This window comes from Chenopodium quinoa, unplaced genomic scaffold (assembly GCF_001683475.1).
Source record: "Chenopodium quinoa cultivar QQ74 unplaced genomic scaffold, ASM168347v1, whole genome shotgun sequence".
Taxonomy (NCBI): Eukaryota; Viridiplantae; Streptophyta; class Magnoliopsida; order Caryophyllales; family Amaranthaceae; genus Chenopodium; species Chenopodium quinoa.
In genome coordinates, this window is record NW_018742418.1 from 9907836 (window position 1) to 9920512 (window position 12677).

Here is a 12677-nt window from a genome sequence, read left to right on the forward strand (position 1 = left end):
ACAAAGAAACAACAACACATATGCCAACTTGCTTAAACCCCCTCTGCTGCATCTCTGGTATAGAGCCTATTTGCATTCCCCTTTGAAGATTGTTGTGCTCTTTTAGGCAAGCAAGCCTAGCCTTGACAATAGTCAACTCGGTTTCCCTCCTATGCCTCTCACCTAGTAGAACATTAATCACTTCACGTTGTCACTCCGTCTGCTCCTCATCCAGCCATTTGAATGTGTTGCAACCTCGTTCTCCAGTGTCGTGGTTGTACTTTTTGCAAGCCTCGAACCTTCTTCCTGGAATTTCATGAGTCCGGGAATATCGCTTCGCACAAGGAAAGCCACATGCACAATTCGCCATTTTACCTACAAAATTAACAACAACAGCAGAGGTATTAGTGAAGAGCAAAAAACGCATAACAGAAGAATTAGAGAAGAGAAGAACGATGGAGCGCTACAATGGTGAATTCATCACTGCAATTGTTAAACAAATAGATGAAGAACCCTAATTTACCTTTCAATTGATCTGATTTGGGTGGAGATTTGCCCTAATTTCTGTTGGAGTGATTTGGGGAGGATTGCCCTAGAATATTTATAGAGGGATAATTAGGGAGCCAAACAAAAAAAGAGGGAAATTTACCCAACTGTTGGCTGCAAGTAGGAAATAAATGGGTCAACGCCTGAAAGTGGGAGTCAATGCCGGAAAAGAGAGCCCAGGTTTCATTAAACAAAAAAAGTGATCGTGGTGGTTATTTTTAACAAAGAGTCGTTTAAAAGGTTTTTTCTTGCAAAATGAGGCATTTAAAAGTTTTTTTTTTGACAAATTTTCCTAATAAATAAAACATGCTCGTCATACAATTCACAAGTCAACTTACCTTTAACTCATAACTAACAATATTAATTATTAATAAATAGCTTTGGATTACGCATCGAATGGGTTTTCTTCCTTAACTATGGAATTAACCAAGTGAGTACCAACTAGTGTCACCTTGTGACGGAATTCTAGCGCATAATAATAATAATAAAAGAAAATACAGCGTCCTGTATCCCTGTAGAAGCTATGGTTAAATATAAAACACCATAACTCCCCATATGTTCATACTCTAGGTGTATACGTTCCAAGAGTTTTGGTGCGTATCCACCTACACTTTACGTGATTTACCAATTTAACTTGTGATGACTCCAACCAACCAATCAAGAACAAACATAACAACCATCAATACATACTTCCGTTTCATTCTTGAATTAATTAGTGAGCACATACAATTTATTTTAATTAAGGTTCCTTGCCTAGTTTTGTGCACAAAATTGCACTATTACTACCTTGGTGCATATGATGCAGTAATTAACTTCCTTGACTCAATCTCAACTTATATGAGTGAGTAAAATAAATAAACTAACTTCTTGACTCAACTCCAACAATATATGGGTGAGAATAAAATCATGAATCATGCTCAATGATTCTAACTTTAGCTCTTTTAAACATACATAAGCCTTGCTTATTAAATTCATGCTTGATACTTAAAAATAAAACATATTTTCATGATTCATACATATTCAACTTGTATCATGCCTCAAATAACATATTCACATGCTTACATAATAATTCATGATCATCCAATATCCAATATAATCCAAGCATTTAATCAGCCAAACATGTTACTAATTCATCACTTGAAACATACTTTACATTCCTAGCATGATACTACACATACATAAATATATCTATGCGCATACGTACCTTGAATCACTAGTAGAAAAAATGAAATAGGCAGCGCACATTTTGCACCGGTTCTTGAAAACCGGTGGTAAAAGAAAAGGGCGGGATTGGGAAAAAGACTTTTCGCACCGATTCCAACCAAACCGGTATGAAATTATATTTTTCGCACCGATTTGAACCGGTGCAAATTAAAAAAGAAAAAAAAAAAGGCATCGATTAACCGGTGCCCCTTAAATTTTCTAAACCCTCTAATGATACTCCCTCAGCCCTTTTTTCTCTCATGCGTATCTCTATTTCTTCTCTCCTATCTAATCTCTCGTTCTTTTCTCCTTCTCTTTCATCTCTCCTTCTCTCTAAGCTTTCGTTCTTCTCTTATCTTCTTCTTCCTCATTTTAGATTCCTTAGTTGAATTTTCGAAACCAAGCACAACAATTTTCGCCGCCGCCGTCAATTATTCGAACCATGCAAGCATCAGCCACCGTCATTAGAACCAAGCACAACCACAACAAACTTGAATGAATTTTCGATTTGAAAATCAGGAATTTGAGGTTAGGGTTTTTGGGTTCTTTAGGTTTTCGTTTTGGTTCAATTGATGTAATTTGTTGATTTTTTTGGGTTTAATTGATGTAATTTATTCGAAATTTCTGGTTTTTGGGTTTAGTTGAAGAAATTTTTGGGTTATGGGTTCAGAGTTTTTAGGTTTAGTTGAAGAAATTTCTAGGTTCTGGGTTCCGTATTTTTCTGATTTTTTCTGGGTTCTAAACTTTTCTAGGTTTTTCTAAGTTCAAAATTTTTGAATTTTCTTTGTTCGAAATTTTTGGGTTCTGGATTCTGAATTAAAAATTTCTAAGTTTTTCTGAATTCGAATTTTTGGGTCTTTTTGGGTTTCTCTGGGTTCAAACTTTATGGATTTCTTCAAATTCGAAATTTTTGGGTTTTTAAATTTCTAGGTTCTAAATTTTTCTGGGTTTTCTTAAGTTCAAAATTTTTGAATTTTTCTTGGAAATTTTAGGGTTCTGGATTCTGAGTTCAAAATTTCTAAATTTTTCTGAATTCGAAATTTTTGGGTTTTTCTGGGTTCAAACTCTCTGGATTTTTTCGATTTTGAAATTTCTGATATTTAATTTCTTTTTGTTCTGTGGATTATAATTACTAAATCTTGTGGGTTTTATTAATTTTGGTGTTTTAATTGATGCAGGTCCTTCATGATATCATTGCAAAAATTAGATGCGAGTATGGTGATAATTTTTGCTAAAAACACGCCTGCACATAAAATAGGATTGAAGATGTAGATTTTGGTGTTTCGTTGTTCATTGTTGCAGTTTTTTATTTTTTTTATATATATATTGTAAAATAAAAATTTATTTGGATGAATATATATGTGATTAATGTATATTACGATTCTGGTGATTTGTTGTTAATTGTGTGTTGATTTGTAAGTGGAAAACTGCAAATTTTTGTTTTTCCTTTTGTAAGGCATAATTTTTTTTTATTGTTCGTTGTATCTCAATTCATAATTATTTTTTTTGGCACTTTTGGCACCGGTTAACCGGTGCTAAAACCTTTTTTATTTTTTTATTTTTTTTGAGAACTTTTTGCACCGATTTTGAACCGAATCGGTGCAAAAAGTTAGCTTTTCAAAACCGGTGCGAAATTTTTTTCTTTTTATCACCCCTCAAATCTACACCGGTTCAAAACTGGTGTGAAAGGAGGGTTTTGAACTGGTGCGGATTTACATTTTTCGCCTAGTGAATAATGCCTAAACTCGGCCACACTCGCTAGAAATCACGTAGCTCAAAGCTTCCTACAGTTAAAAATACATAATCATAATTAATCCACTATTCTCACAAATTTTCAACAACTGTAACATACTTTAAACCTCACTAATTAACCAAATTTAATGGTTTAAAAGCCTTAAAACCTTTTCTTTAAGTGGGTATTTAAACTCTTTCAAAAAGACTTAGTTTTCATGACTTGAATAAAATTCCAGCATACTTATTTAAGAGAAATTTCAAGTTTCTCAACATGAGAAACAAACTATATTTCTCAAATGGCAAAGACGTAAATAAAAGCATTTTTTTTTACTGTTCATCGGCAAAACCGTTACTTGAAGTAGCGGTTTTGCCATAAACCGCTACCTGAAGTAACGATTTTACCTGTAATTTTACAAATTTAACCTCTTGAGAAATAAATTTTGTTTCTCATGTTGAGTAACTGGGGCGGCCTCCTTATTTAATATAAAACATCACTACTAAACTAGGAAATCATATTTAAATCTTCAAGAACCTTTTTCCTTTTATGAGTAATCAAACCTAACATAATAATTAAAAAGTAGTGTGTTCCAGCATTAATTAAGGGCTTAAAACTCATTAAAAACATGTTTTAATCATTAATTTAACAACCACAACAACCTAGAATCAAACCTTAATCATAAACATTAATTCCCAAATTCTAGGGTTTGTAAATTGAGGTTTTTAATCAAATTAAAATTTGAAAATTATAAGAATAAATTAACAACATCAACTATCTAAAAACAACATCAAAATATAATTAAAATCATGTCTTGAATTAATTAAAACAAGTTAAGAAATTAAATTAGGAGAAAAGAGTGTTTCTTTCCTTAAATACCAAACCGCAAAAAGGAGAGGAGAGAGAGAGGAGGGACGGCGACTGGTGGTCGCCGATGGTTGCCGGTGGTCGGTGGTGGCGCCGGTGGTCGCCGGTGGTGTGTGGAGTGGAGGAGAGAATGGCGTGGGAAAGGGAGGAGAAAAAAAGGAAAAATGGGAGAGAAAATAAGAGGAAAAGTTTGGGATTTTTTATATGTCTATTTTATATGGTGCTTTACCCTCGTCCCTTGGTCATATTTAGGAGTACTTTTGGCTCTACGGAGCTACTTTTATTACTAATATGCCCTTTCTAGTGTTTTTTGTAGCTTTGGTATTGTTTTATAGGAAATTGCAGATTTGAAGCTTTTTCCCGAACTTATTTGAGCCACTACGAGCATTGGCGTAGGATCGCGTTCATATGACCATATTCCGTAGCCCAAGACCGCGTTGGAGCAATCAAACCGGTGATTAAGGGCTCGACAGTTGAGAAGAGACCGAGGCAATGGACCGAGTGTTAAGGACCCAAAGAGGAAATCCGGATTAGGCAAAGAAAATAGCCCAATTGAAGTATCCATGATGCCTGGAAGCCCGCCCGACCGGGGAAGCCCTCACCCTGAGGCACGCCCAGGAAGATAGGAAAGAAACACTCTTCGCCTTTAAGCGCGCCCGATTGGGCGCGAGATGTGAAGGCTGCCAGCCGAAGGCAGGCTCGGCCGGGCGAAATGGTGCCCGATCGGGCGCGTGCTTTTGAGGAGCGTTTTTGCGACTTAAACTTTTTTTTACTTTAGGATTTAGGAGCCTAAGTATAAATACACTTTGTTAAGCAAGTTTTGCGGACATCATCATCCATTAGTTAATTTCCAGATTCTTAGTTTTAAGATTTTGATTCATACTCTTGTTCTTTCAACTCTTTTGGTTTATGCAATTCATTATTTCCGTCTATTTTAGTAACGATTTCTTTCCCTTTTATTTTCAGTAATTTAATTGCTTTGATTAATCATGTCTTGTTTTATTGCTCTATTTGATTTAGATTTTAATATGTGTGAGTAGTTTTATTTCTAGGGTTGTGGGGATCCATAAATAATATGAAGAGGTAATTTATTATTGTTTATTGTTAATGTTCGATTGATTTCCTATTGGCTGATTTAATGCTCTCCAGGTTTAATTGTATGAGTTATGCAATATTAATTCGAGATTCAAGAGATGAGAATTAATATTTAGGCTTAGTTTCAATAGACAGGTTAATTTATAAATGGTTAAGTGAAGATTCGAGAGATGCGATTTAATACCGGTAGATTAATTCTGTGATTGTAATACGTAGCGAAAGCCCTTTATGATCTGATTAATTGATGCATTGATGATTGATTATTGTGTTTTACCCTGGAATATTATTTATTGGTGAACCTATACCCTAGGCTTTGATTTATTGATTTTTCCTTAGTTTAATTTTGCTTTAGCTCATTTATTCTCCTTAGTTCCTCAAAACAACTTGATTGCTTGATAGTTTAGATTATATTAATTATTTAGGAATAGAAAGACTTGTTTCCCTGTGGATTCGACCCTACTTCCTTATCTGCTTAGGTAATTCTTTTGATTTGGTGATACGACTAAATCCTGTCAATTTTGTAAAATTTGACAATTTAATTTTTAAGTGTGAAATTCTTGAGTTTTTAGGGTATTTATATCCCCTTTATAAAACAAAAACACTTATTTACAAAACTGCCATTACTAATCTTATTTCTCTTTGAATTCTCCTTTGGGTCTAACTTGTTGGGCCCTTAATAACACTTTTACTCCTAACAAGTTAGTCCAACACTTTTATTGATATTGATCCAATTTAAAACACTTTATTGCCCCAATTTTAGCTCATATTATTTTATACACACTTATTTTATATTTAAATAATTAATTCAATGAAATGAATCATTTTAATTTATAAATAGAATAAATAATTTATATATATAAAAATATTATAAAAATACGGAGTATTACACCAAACCATCCCTTTCCCAACCACCCAACCGAAAACGAGAGGTTTGACCACTAGAAGGTTTGTAATTCAACATATATATACAAACAAATTGTGACATATACTCCGAGAAAGAAGTTCCAACAGTTTTATACGAGGATGGGTAATGCAGCATGCATCGCCCAACTTAAGGAAGGGTATATCAAAGGTGATAGAATAAAGCACACCAAAATTCATTCAAGTGAAAACTTGGCAGATTTGTATATTAAGGCGCTCCCAACAACCACATTAAAAAACTTAACTTGCGTCATTGGATTGTGTCGTCTTATAAATCTCAAGTGATGTAGTCATGAGAAGGAGTTAATGCACGTTGCAATCTTTTTTCCTTAACCATGGTTTTTTCCACTGGGTTTTTCCTGTAAGATTTTTAACGAGACAACATCTTAAGCGCATTATGTAATATTGTATTCCTTTCTGTACGGGTTTCTAGTAAATTCTGTAGGTATTGTTATATATTTTTTTTTTTTGAAACAAGGTATTGTTTTATGTAATAGTTATCCATGGGAGAATGTTATGAAATAATAAGTGAATGACTATTATCCCATGTACTATCTAGAATATTATAGAGTTGGGTATTTGATCTTATCCGAGGGAATATATATGTATAGGGGAGGGATTCGGTAAGAACCCCTCCTTATGTAAGAACCTTATTTATATAAAAACCAATCTCAGCCGTAGGATTAGATTGGGATGAGCGGTTAGGATTAAAACAAAATAAAAACCATCTTTCCTCAAAAAAAAAAAAAAAAAAATGCAACCCTAACTTTATCTCTCTTCGATCATCGTTTCCATATAGTTCATGACTTTCTCTTTCCTCAAACTCCCAAAAATCTCCATAGAAGCTGCAATTTGAAGGATTTTCAACATTTTTCCTTCATTTTTTTTTTGCATAAATTCAATAAAAAGGATCATAAACAAGTCAAATTTTCAAGAAAAGTACAAATTTTCGCAATAAAATTAAACCCTAGATTTCGCAATTTTCAATTTCAGGTACATATTCCTTCAATTTCGTTAGAAATCATTTTTTTCGTCTATACATTGTTCGATTTCAGTTGATTTTTGAAAAAGGTAAATCCTAGATTTCACTGATTTCGTTAATATTTTTGCGATTTTTTTTGGCGATTTTCTATTCGAGTTGCGTTCGATTTCAAGAGGATAAATTTTTTTAGATTTCTTCGTTTTTTTATTTTTGATTTGTTCGGTTTTTATGGTTTGATTTTTGTGCGATTTTTTTGGGCGATTTATGTGCGTTTTTATTTTTTGTTGTGGTGTCGTTGTGTGGGTACTGCTGTTGTTTTGCGGCTGCTATGGTGGTGTGAATTTGGTGGTGGTTGCTGGCTATGATTGGTGGCAGAGGAATGGGAAGGTTGGTGATGTTGGCAGAGGTGGAGGGTTTTGCGTGAGGGAGCAGCAGGGGGTAAGCCGAATTGGGGTGGCTGTGAATGAGGGGTGTGGATTGGAGATGCGGTGTAGGATAAGAGAGGGAGTGGTGAAGGTTAAGTGGCTGAGCAGCAGGGGAGAACATAGAAAAAATTTAGAGCACAGGTTTAGAACATAAGATAAATTTAGATCATAGGAAAAAATTTAAAGCACATATTTAGAACATTTGAAAAAATTTAGAACATAGGCAAAAGAAAAGAAAAGAAAAAATTTAGAACATAGGTAAATGAATATTTAGAACATAGCAAAAAACCTTTAGAATATAGGTAAAAGAATACTTAGAACATAGGAAAAAAAAACTTTAGATCATAAGTAGTAAAAATTTAGAACATAGAAAAAAAAAATTTAGAACATAAGTAGACTACATTTAGAAAATAGGCAAAAGAATTTAGAACATAGGTAAAAAAAATATTTAAAACATAGGAAAAAAAACTTTAAACATAGGTAGAAAAAATTTAGAACATAGGAAAAAAAAATTTTAGAACATAAGTAGACTAAATTTAAAACATAAGAAAAAAAAAATTAGAACATAAGTAGACTAAATTTAGAACATAGGAGTAGGCAAAAAAAATTTTAGAACATAAAAAAAGAATATTCTGTAATAGACTTGCAATAATAATAACAGATAAATAGAGGAAAAGCTTGAAGGATTTTTGATTAATAAGATTATAACGGCTATAATGAGGAAATATCTACTACACTACTACTAACTTCTCCAACAACATGAAGTTACTGTTGCATTGCTAATCCTTTATATATCAAGCTTTCTCTCACAAAGTGCTCTAACATTAAGTCATGTACTACCAGTGCAGCCTTCACACAGAAATACTCCTTGCCACACTCTTTAGTGGATCATTAAAATTCATTGTCTTTTCCTCATTACACTTTACTGCTGCTATTGATCTTGTCCCTTGCTCTTTTGTTTGTGCCTCCTCTCGTATACCCGAATAGGTGGTTGCTGGTGTGCTTCGACCCGTTCCATAGAAATATTCTGGTAAACAATTCCTATGTTCTAATTTTAGAACATTTGCAATAAATTTTAGAACAAATTCAGTAAATTTAGAACATATGCTAAAACCTATTAGCTCAATTGGCAGAGCACTATGCAAATGCATAGAAGATGTAGGTTCGATTCCTATATAGATTAACTCTAAAAATAACTTTAAAAGGAAAATTAAATTAGCTCTAAGTTATATTTTGTACGAGAATAAATTGGTTGATATGATTAACGACTATGGAAACTTTGTTACAACTTAACTCACATACAAACTCTTGTCTTCACACTATGAAAATGAACCTACGTGGAATTCGAACCCACATCTTTTGTGCATTTGCACAATACTCTACCCGTTGAGCTAGTAGGCTAAAGCATTTAAAATAAACTAGTTACTAAAAAAAATAGACATTAGGTTTGCTTATACTATCATTAGTAGACTTTTAGTACACATTTTGGGAGGACAAAGATTATCCCATGTTAAGACTAGTGCTAACCAAGCAAGCTTGGACAAAAATATGACTAACAATAAAGGGCAGTGCTTAAATCAGAAAGTATACTCACAATTGATATGCATATCATGTGAGGTTGTTTGAGAAGAGTATACCTGTAGTACTCACATGATATGCATAGTGATGATATAGTATGCCAAAGTATGCAAGTAATGAAAGTCATATTCTATTTTCAAGCCTATTTACAAGTGGTACACTACATGCCAATAAATTTTATAGAGAGAATGAGTATAGGCCAATCAAAGTCATATTCTACTTTGTGTTATAAATTATGCACTTATTATCTCGTCAAAAAAAAAAATTATGCATTTATTATAATAATTACCCAAGCATCCACATGTCTACAAGAATAAAATTCCCCCAAGTAGAACCCATATACAAGAAATAAAATTTGGAACAAGAAACCAACCAGCCAACTCTCAAGTAATCAATAGGATACTGACTTGTCAAAGTCTCAAGTAATGAGCATTCATCAGTTACCACTTTCTAACACTACAAATTTTGTAATCCACATTATTAGAGTACTAATTTTAATTCGCACATTCGTTCATCAATTCCTATGAAATCACTTTATATCGTAGAACTTATATTTACATAGTAATCAATAATTTCCACACTTTAAAAACGACGTATAAATATCATAAGCAAGACACGACTGACGACTCTGTATGTATACATCAGACAACCCAAGTTCGATGACGAAATCAAGTTATCTTGAATGACAGTCTGCAACATGCAAATTGATCATATATCAGCCATTCTCATTTTCATAAATACAACTATAAAATAGATACATGTGATGAGTTGTGGCAGCCTGGTAGGGGACATTCGGCTTAAAACAGTAGCAGGCACAATATAACACAACAGCAGAAGAAAAAAAATTACTTGAAAGTGGTTCCAGCACTTAGTACTTCACACTTTTTTCACTCTTGATACAAGTCACTTGAAAGAATATAGGCAACTAATATAGCCAACACCAAGTGCAACATAACATGTACAATATAAAGTTTAGGATATTTACTTTATAGTTTAGACTTTAGAACATAAGAACATGTGCACAAATTATACAGAACATGATCAAATTATATTTCAAAAATATATATTCTGCTTCACCACCAAAATTAGCTAGGATAACACAAAAGGAAAAGACTTCATTTATAATGAAAGCAAGGACCCTCTTATTGGGAACAACTTGTGTATAATCAAGAGTAGCGCCAACCAACCACCCAATAGATCATGAAAATGCTATCACTAACAATTAAGAACGCAACAAGAGCGTATAACTAATTTAGACATGCTGAAAAATAGTTTGGAACATGCTAAGCTTATTTACAAATCATAGAAGTCATTTCATTCATTTAGAAATTACATAATCAGTTGCAAAAAATAATAGACACATCACATTTTGTACAAAAAAACAGTAAATCATCAAAAATTGAAGAAAAAGAATTGCAAAAAAATTTATAAATGAAGTAAAAAAATTAGCATATAATCAAACACAATATCAAAATTCAAAAATTTTGGAAAGATCCATTTGAAATTGACGGATCTATAATCAATTGTTTGAATTTGAAGAAAAAAAAATCAAAAATTGAGAAATTCTGCTAAGATCTATTAGAAATTGACGGGAAAAAAAGCCAAAAAAAATTGAACAAAAATACAAGGAAACTAAATCGAAAATATTAAAAACGAACACATAAATTCAATAAAAGTAAGAATAAAAATTATAAAAGTTGAATGACAAACTTTAATTTCTTGAAGAATTTCATGAACTTGCGTTGATCGAGAGGATTTGCAGCAAGAATTATGAGAAGAGAGAAGAGAGAGAAAGACCTGTAACGTATTATGAGTGAAGGAGGAGAAAGAGAGGGGTAAGGTGCAGCTGAAATTACAAAAGTGTCATTACTAATCTATTCATTTTGGGCGGTCAGATCTATTCAAATCTCACGGTCCAGATTAGTTCTTATATATAACGCCATAACGGGTTCTTATATAGAGGAGAGTTCTTATATGAGTCTACCTATATATATATATATATATATATATATATATATATATATATATATATATATATATATATATATATATATATATATATATATATATATATATATAGGGTCGGGATCCGGTGAGAACCACCCTTTATGTGAGAACACTCCTAATATATGAGAACAAATCTAAGCCGTAGGATTAGATTAAAGTAGACGGTTAAGATCAACGGAGAACAAGTAATGACATTAGTGTAAATAATGAAGCTGCCCAACTTCATATTTTACCCAAAATATCTGATTTTCTCTCTCATCAAACACGTTGCACACTTTCCTTCATCTTCTCTCTTAAAACCACCAAATGTTCTCTAAAATCCATTGTAACTGCTCCAAATCAAAGCAAATCACATCGATTCCTTTTGATTTTTTGCTCAAATTCTACGAATTTTATTCACAAACTTATATAAAATAAGTTGAATTGGGCAATTTAATTAGAATTTTTGCAAATACGAACCCTAATTTGGCGGAAGAACAAATTGAAGAAAATTTTGAATGGAGGTTGGCGAGAACAATTAATTCGTACAGAAATTTGTTCTGTACTTGTCGTCATTGCCGTTATTTCTATCATCTTCTTCGAGGCTTATAATCGCCGATTCAACAATTCGTATGTTATATATCTTCCCCTAATTTTTGGATGATTTCAATTTTTTTTTTTTATGTTCACTATTTTTCACTTGTTAGTTTTCTATTTTTGTAGTCATGTTGAAGGTGAGGCAATATTTGAAGATCCAAATTCTCTTATAAAGGTAAACTTTTTAATCAATTTTAACTTGAATTTACTCAATGATTTTGTATATCCTGTTTTTAAGATCAATTGATACTGGGTATTGAAAGTTTGATTGATTCTAGGGTTTCTATTGTTTGCAATTTTGTTTTGTGAATTGTATATTAGTCTTCTTGAATTTGCTGGTTGTAATGCTTTGTGTTGGGTGTAAGTTAAGTATGATTTAATTAGACCTGTTAAAAAAGAAAAAAGAAAAAAGAATGTAATCAAGGAAATTATGGTTATAGTTGGAAATGAAATGAACACTGAAAACTTCCTTTGGTTGTTACTTTTCGTGATATTCAATTGGGGATTATTATGCTTCAAAGTGCTTAAGCATACCTATTTGCCTATTACTTAACGAGCGATCATGCATTATGTGATGAGAGGAACCGTTGGAAGAATTTGATTGAAAAATTCTGATTGGAAAATGTTACTCATATATTCTTAGGCGCATCAAACTTTCTGTTGCTAAACTTGCACTTGTAAGTCATGCTTTATGTGCAAAGAGGAACTCTTTGAGTTATTGGCTACAAGTTGGCATGTTTAAATGTATGTTAAAGAACTGTTGGAAACA

The 12677-nt window shown here is 32.5% G+C and overlaps 1 long non-coding RNA gene across 1 annotated transcript; it reads left to right on the forward strand.

Annotated features, from left to right (window-relative positions):
• Positions 1-1970: 1970 nt before the first annotated feature.
• Positions 1971-3174, forward strand: LOC110707481. The gene is made up of 2 exons (XR_002508503.1): positions 1971-2256; positions 2907-3174. It is a non-coding gene; the product is annotated as an uncharacterized LOC110707481 (long non-coding RNA).
• Positions 3175-12677: the final 9503 nt, after the last annotated feature.